General features: G+C 38.4%; 1 protein-coding gene across 2 annotated transcripts in view; it reads left to right on the top strand.

Moving 5' to 3' along the window:
- The first annotated feature begins 4,264 nt into the window (after nucleotides 1-4,264).
- The window catches only part of phc2a (polyhomeotic homolog 2a (Drosophila)), a 49,655-nt gene continuing 41,772 nt past the window's right edge, over nucleotides 4,265-12,147 (top strand). For both annotated transcript variants that reach the window (XM_077214630.1, XM_077214629.1), the window contains exon 1: nucleotides 4,265-4,386. The gene's annotated coding sequence lies outside the window, so the exon portion shown is untranslated. The remainder of the gene's footprint in view (nucleotides 4,387-12,147) is intronic.

The following is a 12,147-nucleotide window of genomic DNA, read 5'->3' as shown; positions in this document are numbered from 1 at the left end:
AAATTAGTTTGGCTTTTTAGCAGTGTTCATCGCCATAGTAACTCACCCTCCACGGGTAACCTGGTCATAGGCAGGTTATGTTCCAGGTAAGAGGTTGCAAACCGAACTTGGACCAATCAGCTGTGAGCAAAATGACACATGTCTGATGCGATAAAGTCGCCCCACATGTTTCCACTCCAAATTAAAGATAGGAGATGGCAACGTTTCTTCCTAGTGCAGCCCGCGTAACCTGGTTTAGCCAGAACTAAACCAAAACAGTGCCATAACTCCACCCACATTGAGCCAAATAATAAAAACGTGTAATTAAATATGTAATTATTGTATGTTTGAGTTCTGTAAAGGGCTGTAAAAAGCCATTATGTAACCACATCTGTGTCCACACTTTTTTTTTCATTTAAAATATTCATTAAACAGTAAATCAAACTGTCTTAAACACAAAAACTTATTCAGTCATTTTTTTATATTAAATATAGCATCTTAAACATACTATAATATGTCTGCTGATGGTAGTAATGCTGGAAGTGTCATGTCTCACTAATCTTTCTCACTCACTAGCCTATCTAAGAAAAAAAAGACTTTAGAAAAGAAATAGTTAGTACCAACGGCTCTGGTTAGTACTACACATTAGATATTATTTAAATCAATATATTAAAACAAGCGCATAGGCCTTTTACAAATTTACAACACTACACACATTCTGTTTCTACCACTTAAGACAGCCTATAGTAGCATTACCTTATCATTCAAAATCTAGTAGCCGGCTATTCTTAGAAATTTAGGCCTATTACTTAATAATACTCATTATTAGTAAAAACTTTTAAAACAAAAATAGCACTTACCTGAAGCTAATTAGAGTTTGCTTGTGCAATTGCTGTTGCTGTAAAGTGAGAACAGAGAGGGACATAACGGATATAACGGAAATAACTGCTTTTAAATAGTTGCCAATAACATGTTTAGTAATCCACCAATAGGAAATCAAGGACTGCCACTAACCTGCCGCATATGACTACAGCAGGTACCAAATGTTAACCATAAGTTAACATATTCCATGGTGTGCCATAGCCAAGCCACATATGATCCTCAGTTTTATACCGTCATCTGGGCCATATATCTCAATACAACTAGTGATCCAAAAGAAATTCCTTTCAATTCAAAAGCCATGGCAAACCATGTCATAATTATGACATAAAAAGTCACAATTATGACAGTCAAAATTATGACTTTCTATTACATTTCTGTCACAATTTCAACGTAGTATGTCATAATTTCGACTTTTTAATGTCATTAATATGAATTACAGCGTGTTTTTTTGTTTCTTATGTGGCGGATATAGGCTTCGGTGTGCTACATGTGTGTATGAACTGGCAGCAGTCTGCCCCCATTGAGAAGAGGCGAGTGATTTACAGCACAACACAAGGGAGATGGATGGGAAAGGGGTGGGCATGTCGTATATGGGGGCAATTACAGTGACACTGGGGCGTTTTGGGCTGATAAGGAACAGTGCAGTGGGGGTGAGCTATTTTTCGCCCCTGACAACAGCTTTATAAAAAGTGATGGATCCCTGGTTGCTAATCCAGTGTCAGTCTTTCCTGTTCTGGAAATTGAAATGGGATGTTCCCATTGACTGGATACACAGAGGTGTAACTCAACCGTTGCTCAATTTTATGCTCCCTTCAATGTTTTTTTTTCCCTTTACAGCTTAAATAGAACATCATCTGAGGGAATATTGCAACGTCAATCATTCAAATCATTGAATACCTATTAAAAATAACTAATCATCTATCAGTGCCTGCGCATTTCTTTTTTTAAAAGGAATGTACCAGTGTTGTGGCAGCACTGACGTCAGTGCCGTTTGTGTTACAGTATATCAGCCATATAAAGTGGGTTTAATTCTTACTGGATTTATGTAGCCCCATTTCCTACGATTGCATCAGTGACATCTAGAATAAATTGTTATGACAAGCTTAATGCTAATCAGTCACACATCAGGTGCACTTTAATTTGCATTTTATGCAAGTACTCTGCAGTATTGTTATAAAGATCTCTTTGATTTACATTACAAGCTGTCAGTATTTCACTTCACATTTTGGGTGTATAAATAAGCCCATCAATAACTGCACCAAACTGCATATAGTTTTGCTCAGTTTGGGCTTCTGAATAAAATCAAGGTGTTTTTTTTTTTCACATGGCTTTACAGGATTAAAATAAATAAAACATACCTTTCAAATATAGATATTTTTTCAAGATTATATTTCAAAAATGTTTTTATTTATCTTATTGCATCTAAGTTTGAATGGATAAAGCAACACCAAATCATTCAAACTCAAACAACAAATTCAAATTTTAACAACAACTGAATTTGCTTTTTATATTGCTTTTTTTCACAGTTAAAATATAGAGATCATCATTAGTTTCACTAAAAAAGCCCATGATCAAAACAAAAGTTTTAAAACAGTCTATTGCATAATATAAGACATACATACATAATACATACAACTGTGACCACACCTGACAGACTCCCATTGGTAACTCAGTTGCCTCACCATGTTCAAATGATATTTAAATAAAACATTGATATTTAAATGTCAGAAAACCTCAAATAATTTATTGTCATGTCTAACCACACAAAACACTGATTTACATGTAGAGTTAGAGCATATCTAGCTAAAAAAAAAATCCAGATTGAATTTCTCTTATTCCATGAACTCCAGAATTTCTTGCATTTTTCCATTTAGATTATTTGCAATGTTTTCCCAGCCATGTGGATGCTCACAATACCTGCGATAATTAGCTAGTTGCTAATACAATTCAAGGACTATGGCTAGACCTCATACCAAGAATCACACAAGTGGATTAAATCAGGGGTTTTCGATCAGTGGTTCAGGGTAAGAGGGTGTTATTTGGAAAAGATAAAAACTAAATATTTAAGTACATACATGTTTCTATTTTAATTGCGACTGTCACCTTTATAGATTTATCTATTTCTGTTCTTTTCTCTTATATTAAAACTGTTTAATATGTTAGTAAAATTGTAAAAGCAAATAACTTTGAATAGAAAATATTATTCTTTGTATTAAACAAATATTGGGTTGATTTTTTTTTAATATTTATGTAAGATGATAGCATAAATAAACAAGAATATAAATTTAAAGAAAGCAAATATGTTGCAGATAATATTTCAATAATTTATTTGGGAAATGATGACAAATAAGAACTAATAATTTAATAATGTAAACAACATGTTGACTTCATGTTATCAGAGTTAAAACTACTGATATATTTCCCTGCTTTAAATAGCTCTCACTCATTCTAAAGCATAAAACACTGTACAGGCTCATTACAGGATAATGATCTTCTCTTTCTCACACACACATGCAGACATAACAGAAGCATAAGGAACTTATTATCAGAGCAGAAAACAGCACAATCACCCCCTTCATTCTCCTGGCTGTCCTCTGACCTGTTTAATTATGTCAACGCTGCTCATGCACCTGTGTGTCCCAGGCTATTACACCTCCCATCACTTAACGGCTTTTAGTATCTCAGCATCCTGTTCCACATCCAGCCACTTTATTGCCTCACCCCACAGCCCAAAAAAACCCTAATGTTTGAGTCTCCCTCGAGCGAGACCGGCGCAATCGCGTACTTTAGGTGTTCAGCATTCAGCCATGATTGCCGTTTAACGCTCTTTGTTGAGGTGGACTCGTAAAAACCAGGGTCAAGCAACAGAGGTGTGCTGTAGGCTTCCACCCCCCACCGGCTGTAATGAGACGCATAGACTTTAATAAGATGGAGGATAGTGCACACATGCAGAAAGGACATTAGCACGCTGTTGTTGGACTACAATTCTCCCTCCCACCCATCACGGCGGAGGCTGATCTGCTTTTTCACGGCATCTATGATAGGACACATGCGTTGCAGCTTGATGCATTTACACTCTCTTTGTGGCACAATTTTTGCATTTTCATTTACATGTTATCACAGTATTTACAACCCTTTTTATTATACTATCCTTCTATTTATTGTACATATTTACTTTTGAATATGTAAACTGAGGGTCTGATTTTTAATATCAGAAGTTTGATAGCAAAAATAGGTGCATCAACAGTCCACATGTATGACAACACTGTCAAAGGGTTTCTATGAGAGAGCGAAACAAGAGAGAAGGGGAAGGAGGAGCGAGAGGTGGATCATAGCGAATCCGTGGAGGCTTATTGGTGCAGTGAAGTCACATGATTGCTTTAGGAATGCTAATTCATGCTGTATTTTTTCTCCTCCTCTGTGCTTGGTGTAGTCTGTGCCTGTTGGATAGAGCAGACTTCAGACATGGTGTAGGATATCGAAAAGGAACAAGCGATTGAAGTTGAGACGAGGCCTGTGCCGAGGGTAAGTACAGCTTGATTAAGACGTGCAGTTGTTTATTGCTTCATATGTGATTGTAAATGTCATTTAAGCAGGAAGCTTACTTATTTTTCTATATGTCTCTTCAGGCTAAGAGTCTTATATCAACAGTATGTGTGGTCTGTATGTTAAATAGAGTGCATAAATATGTGTATTCCTGTGCATGTACGTCTCGTCACTGTGAAAGCAGTTTACTTTGGAGAATTCCACCACATGTCTCCACTGCTTTCTGTGCGGTTACTAACATCAGAGAGAGCGACAGAGATTGACAGATATTATGTGGGCTTGAGGAACTAAAGACCCTCTCTGATAAAATTATGCTTCACCTAAACATTCTTTCATCTTTTACTCATCCTCCTGTCGTTACAGACCTTTCATAATTGTGTTGTTTTGTCCATTAAGGTGAAAGTCAGTGGGGTCCAGGGTTGTTTTGGAACCCATTGACTTTCATTAAAACATTCTTCAAAATATCTTGTGCGAGTAATTTTTTGGGTTGAATCATCCCTTTAATGAGTCAACCTGAATATATAATTCAGTACTATCAATGAGATAATAGTAGTTCAAGTCAAAGCTGAAGGTGAGTGATTTATATGGACATACGCCACATCATTCGCGATATTTTAAGGATTATCGATGAGTTTGCTCAGTGTACGTTTACACAAGAAGCTTTTAGACCTCTCACAAAACCAATCAGAGACAATACATTCCCGGAGAGGGGAGTGTTGCTCTATAGTGGACTGACTGACAGCTAGTGCTGATACAATTCATTTAACCTATCGCCTCTCAAATAACAGGACCATCTGCACTCTTTCGGTACATGCTAGTTCGACCCAACGCTCTGTAAACAAATCCAAGGCAGCGACGCTTGTGTGTAATCTTGCCAGTGTCATCTTATGAATATGACACTGAACATCTGGACTCTTTTAACCTGGGTCGCTTTGTTGTTACATGATATGCCATGGTTTATTATGCAATTGTGTTGTAGAGTGAAATAAATAAGTTTATCGTTAACTATTTAGGTTCATGTTGTGTGTCTTGTAGTACTGAGGTACTTACAAGTTTGTTGCAAATGAATCATGCAAAGCTTGTCGGTCTAAAACCGCCAATGGGCAGGTCACTTCTGTACGGTAATTGGGGTAAGACCCTCATGTTTTACACTTGCCTTTCCTGTGTCATGGGCCTCACAATGAGCTTGAGTAGTTCACCCTCACCCTCAGGTCACTCTTATAATCAATCAAACAGGAGGGATATAACTTTGGTTCCCCTTAAAGCTCCAGGAAATGAGGGGCACATTGAGTAGTGCACGAGGCTCCTGTTGTAAAAAGAAAGAGATAGAACTTAGCACACTCATGCAAGGTTTTTCTTTGCATCATTCTCTCTTAAGGGCTGATATTTTCTGCAGAGGAAAAAATGTTGCACTTATCTCCTAACAATCTTTGTTTCTAAGTGATTAGATACTTGTTGAGTGCACACAGGTGGATTATAAAAACTGCCTTTGATTTCATCAAGAAATTAACTAAATATAAAAATCACAAAATCACCAACAAGTAAATGTAAGGAGTATCTTTGACCATAAACTATTTTCAAAGTTGATTAAAGCAAAATAAGAACACATGTTTGAAGACAACACAAGGCCACTTATGGACAAACTGTAGTTCTTCATTTTTGTGCAGAAAACTGGCAGAAGTGAATTAGTGATGCCATATTCTATTATTATCAGTGATTTTGGACTTTTTTCCCCTAAAAATCCATCTATAAAAATGGACAGTCACAGCAGTGTGCATTGATTTTTGGAATTATTTACAGAATGCACCAGAGGAAACATATTTGAAGTTGGTATTAAAGGAAAATCTAATTTGTTAATGCATGTTAAACAGTAGATGTTACTGTGAACAAAACATGCATGTATACGTTTATTTTATTTTTTTTAAATTTTGACCTTGTAATTTTTAATCAAGATCTTGGTCTTTCAGTAATAATGATGGACTTCTATTTGTTGTTTCACTTAAACCCAGTCCTTTAAAATCAGCTGCAAGCTCACATTCATTTTTGAGTGTATATAATGCACTAAAGACAAACTCCAATCAACAACTGAGGGATGGAACCAATTCCCCACCTTTTTTTTTCTTCAATAATTGGATGTACATCTCACAGTACAGAAGAAAATATCTGTTGCTACTTCCATTTCATTGTGACTTTAGTAGTGTAAATATTACTAGATATTCTAGTGGAAAAGTCCAGTTGACAACGATTTTATAGTAGACCAAATCCCTCATGCACAACCCACAGAGCACTAAAAACAATTGCTTTCACTTTTAACTGACAGGGGCCCATTTGAGCCCATATATCACATGTTGGTGATGGTTCTTTTGAGGGAGGAGGTCTGTGTTTGAGCACATGCAGCGACCCCTTGATCTCTAATGAGCTATACAGGACTCAATATGCAATATGTGTTATGTGGCATCTAATGGTGAGATCCATCTCCAGCGATGAAAGCGGTGAGAACCAGTAACAGATGAGCCAAGATGTTTTCATACAGCGCTGTCCGAGCCCTCATGAAGATGAGACGCAGACCCACAGAACGAACGCATTCACCTCACTGCTCACCATGACATTCTTCTGTCATGCCTGATGATGCTCTCGTGTGACGCACCCATTAACACAAACTCAAAACAGACCATATGTCAGGGCTCTTTCTTTCATTTCTGACAGTTTCTGATACTTATCTGAAGTTTAGATATGTGTACAGCTCTTCTCTCCTGTCTTTCCTGAAGAATGACAAGTTTTGTCCTCAGAGAAATATTTGCAGAATGGGTTTATGCTTGTGATGCACAGGTTCAAGAGTCAAAAACCGCCGAAAGTGATTAATCAAACTGAGTGCTGTATCAGTCCTTGAGTTCAATAGGTCATTACTACGAAATCTAGTATTTGCAACAACAAGCAGATGAAGATGCCCTGATTTTATTCATTAATGCCATAATATAACACAATATAAGTAATATAACACAGTACAGTGCAAATTATTAAATAATTAAAAAAATGAAAATATAAATAGTTTTGATTTAAGATATTAATATGAATCTATTTTATTATTTATCCACTAACTAAGGGGTCGTTTACACAACACCGGTTTCAACTAAAAACAGAAGACTTTTTATGCGTTTTGAGGGTGCCTGAAAACGCTAACTTTTGAAAATGGGTTTCAAAGTGCAAATTTTTTGTGCAACGGTCTCTTGTGTATTCAACAAAAATCCTAATGTCTGAAGACAATGACGTCATGCACATGCGTATTATACATATGTTCAGTCTATAGTGTTTCATCGCCATCTAATGGGAAGGCAGAAGAATACAACTTTTTAGTCGTTTTCTCAGATCCGTGTGAATGGGTGTCGTCTGTACGCAGAAAATTTAAAGGAAAAACTTCTCTGTTTTAAGCATATCGTTGTTGTGTAAACATACCCTAAAATAGTTCAAAATAAAGTAAAAGAAGGATCATTCTCTTCTTGTTATCGAGCAAAACACAGTAGCCATGTTTCATTTCTGAATGAATCAATGTGTTTTAAGGAATCAATTGAGTGAATGATGCAATGACTCACTCATAACGACAGTCACTTGTATATATCCTGAATGAATAAGTCTATTTGAACGAATCGGTTGAATGAATGATTCAATTTCACATTCATAAAGAACACCTACTGGCGTAACATCGTAACTTGGTGAAAAATGCCACAGCCCAATCCAATTCAAGAACCGGAACTTACGGTTATATAATGAGTATACAATGTGCACAGGTCTCACTTTCCTGGCAGATGGATTTTTTTTTCCAGAGTAAAGCAGACCAGCATCTGAATGAGAATGTGTGAAAGGTGCTGACAGCCTGTAGTAACTGTTTGAGAGTGTATGAAGTGAGTGCAGACAACTTTCTCTCTCTCTCCTTCTCTATTTCTTTTTCCCTGCCTGGGCAGATGAAAGTGGTTCTTGCCTGCCTCTGAGCTCCATGCCCAGGTGTTCTCCATCCTCCTCTCCCTCTCACTCAGCAGCTACACATCTGCTTGACATAAATCTCCTTTTTTTAATGCCCTAAAGCTTAGGGCATTAATGATTTGGTTCCTCACCATTAACTGGCTGATATTGGTAATGTTATATATGTTAAAGCATTCATATTTAAATATTTAGCTTCCGTGGATGTCAAGACCTTGGAATTTCCCCAAAATGCGGTCACATTTCCGGTTTTGCATATCTAAAGTAAGATATAATGTACAGTCATTAGGTCAGTATTGCAAAATAACATCTCAACAGTGTTTCCATCTAATCTAAAGCTACTTACCAAATAAATACAAAAATGAACATAAAATACTGATTTGATTTTAAATCATTTTAATATAAATATAATATAAATATACATATTCATATAATAAATCACATAACAGAAAATAATAATTTCCTAGAATAACATTTTCTGATCGGGTGCAAAAATTCAGAGGAATGTTTAAAGGGGTGTTCAATAAGGAATTACCATATTATTCATTTTATTATGAATGTTAAATCTTGGACACAAAAGAGGAAAACTCTAAAGTGGTACATTTGTCAATCAAGTGTCTTAATTAAAACTGATATTGTCGGTTCTAATCAGATTTGGAGGTTCAAACACTCAATGTCTAATGGATTTTTTGAGTGTTACATCACTTGACATTGCTTGACAAATTATAGCAACAGAGACATGAAAGCTTCATAGTTCTGAGGTTTTCAATATTTACAGTCACTTTTCATTTCTTGTGTTACTCTCTAGGCTTTCTACCTTAGGACTGAAATAAATCAAAGATTAGAGAGACAGTTTAAATCTGAGGGCTTAAATTACATGCAGGATCTGTCATCTCTACCTCCCTGTTTGCTAAGTACTATCTGATAGCTTCTTGCTTAAGGACAGTCACAGGTGGTTGTGTTTCACAATAACAAGGTTTGCTCAGGTGTTTTAGCTATGTGTTCAACTGACAACTACCAGTCAACATCTACTAAAACTATTTTGTCTTAAATGGTGTTTCAAATACGGGAAAACTAATGCTACAAAACTGCAAATTTTTTAAGCAAAATACATTTTAAAAATAGTTGATTATTTATACATTTGATCAGCGCAACAGCAGCTTTGGCTCAGCCAATGCCATGAGTGTGGGGTGGGGCTTCTGTTTGTTTGGCCAATAGAGTGCAACAGTGACCCATTAAATTTTTTAGCAGCCTTTGTTCCGAAAGTATTTCTTTCATTAATGTTTCCCATAGGGATATTTTTAAAAGTGTTCAAGCCTTGTTTGTTAAAAAGTTATGCGCTTTGAATCAAACTGACCAGCCAAGAAGTGAATCACCATATTACAACCTTTGATTTAAAGAAAGAAAATAAATAGGACAAAAAGACAAAGGTACAAGACTGTACTTAATAGCTTTGGTGAGGAAAGAACTACAATCCCATAAAGCATTGAGAATGACATAATCAACTGGAAAAACTACATAAATATAAAATATTTATTTAATGATATTGGCGGGCACTAAAGAGTTCTTTTGGCATTATGGTCTTATTTTGATTCTCTGATTGGTGGAGTTCTTTTGCAGATTGATGGGTAATGTAGTTTTTCATAGGGAATTCTGATGTTGATAATTTAAAAATAATTCAGACTGATGGCTTCAACAAAAGCCTATGCCATTGATTAACAACCTTGTAGCTCACAGTAGGTCTTTTTTTAAAGGCTTATATGTTATAATTAAAATCAATTATCCTATGGAAAATACAAATGGAGTTTTTACTTGAAGAACATCTCGGTTACGCGATTAACGAGGCGTAGTCAAGACTGATTGGGATCACTCTTAGGGAGCCTGTCATCTTCGAGTACTGTTAAAACAAGGCAATGCACTTTGGCGTGCGAGATCTGCATCTCACACTCTGCCCCGCGGCGTGGGGTAGAAATACGGAAGTGGATGCACGCACCAGTTGTTTTTCGCTAAGGAGCCGAGCGAAGCCCGGAGTCAGTGGTGGTCCAGCAATAGTGGTGACGGGACTACGTCTCTGTTCCCTCCTTCAGGGAACAAGGGTTACATGCGTAACTGAGACGTTCCCTTTCAGTCGCTCACGTTCGACGTAGTCGACTGATTGGGATCCCAATTAAAAGGCACTTCCAGTGCCTAGACAAAAGACTTCTGATCCCCTCGCATTATTTGAAGCGGAGATGGGACAGGGCTTAGGCCAGGGAAGTCACTGCTGTTCCACAAGACCACTGGAAAAGCGTTCTCTTTCGTTGGAAAGGAATACGCTGCGGAAGCCTCATCCTGCCTATAGGGAGGTAACAATTTGGAGGATACACATATGGACTGGGCGGATAACCGGGCAGTACAACATATGGAATGTGCACGTCCGTAGCTGAAGGGTATGGAGGAACTCGACAGGGTTCGGCTAAAGAGGAACTCTGCTGGAGAAAGAATTGCGCACATATTCAGTCCATAGGAGGGGAATGGTGCAACAAGCCAACACTTCGAACCGGGCTTACAGTGAAAACTGGCTTCATGAGAAGGGAGCCCACGGGAAGCACTGGTTTGACACATAGGCTATTTTTCTAGCGAAAGTGATAGGTGTCGCCCAGCCCGCAGCTCTAAAGCATCTGTCAGCAAGGCACTCTGTGTCAATGCCTAGGCAGGAGCTATACTCTCTCTTTGGAGGAGCTCACTGCCCAGGGGGCACGTGCACCTTGGATAACACATCAATATGGCAACCACTATGCAGTGGGCCAACCTCTGCTTGGAAACAGCCTTCCCTTTCTGCTGGTCTCTGTAACAGACAAGAGCTGGTCTGAGGTCCTGAGGCTTTGCATTCTGTCCAGTTATAACCGCAAGGAGCGGAAAGGGCAGAGAAAAGCCAAGGCTGGGTCTGCTTTCTCCGGGGCAGCATTTTCAGGTTTACCAGGACGATTCGTCAACAAAAAATGTGGGCAAGTCCCCTACCCTCTTGATAGAGGCCAAACAAGTAGGAGAACTGTTCTTTTAAAAACAGGTTTTTAACTCAGCTGCATTTAGTGGCTCAAGCGGAGGTCTCTGCAGTGCAGCAGCACCAGAGATAAGTCCCAAGAGGGTATAAAGGGGGCGCAAGGCGATTCAGTTTCCTTGCTTCCCTCAGGAACCTGACGATCAAGTCATGCTTCCACATGGATTTGTATCCACTACATCATGATGTGCAATATAGAGTCAAACATTTTGAGGGTGGAGGGAGACCACCTTACTCAACCCATCTTGCAGGAAAGAAAGCACAGAAGTGATCGAACACCTTCGGGGTCTCCTCTCAGAGAGAAGACTCAACTCAATGAAAAGGTTCCACTCTAGGGAGTAAGCATTTCTTCGTTAGAGGGTGCTATCGCAGAAGTTATGGTGTCTACGACATGTTTGTGGTAGATCACCCAGAACCACCGCATCCCGTCCTTTCGGGACCAGACATGGATTTTCCAGAGGTCTGGACATGGGAGCCATCATGCCTCGTCCCTGAGAATGTATTCAGAGGAATGAGTCAGGAAGGGGCTGTCGAGAGGAGCAAAAGTTTGGGCAAACTAGGTACGGTTGGGCCAATAAGGGGCAACTAGCAAGACCTGCTCCTTCTCCTCCCTGATTTAGCACAGCGCTGTGCAAGAAGGCTCACTGGGGAAACGCTTTTCTGCGGAGGCCCTGGGGCCAGTTGTGAGCCAGTGTCTCCGTAGCGAGGGTTGTCCGCTTGGACAG

The sequence above is a fragment of the Siphateles boraxobius genome, unplaced genomic scaffold (genome assembly GCF_051911475.1).
Source record: "Siphateles boraxobius isolate OS27281-9 unplaced genomic scaffold, OSU_SipBor_1 68, whole genome shotgun sequence".
NCBI classification, from domain to species: domain Eukaryota; kingdom Metazoa; phylum Chordata; class Actinopteri; order Cypriniformes; family Leuciscidae; genus Siphateles; species Siphateles boraxobius.
Note: the sequence above shows the minus strand (reverse complement) of the source record. Positions and strands in the feature narration are given on the sequence as shown.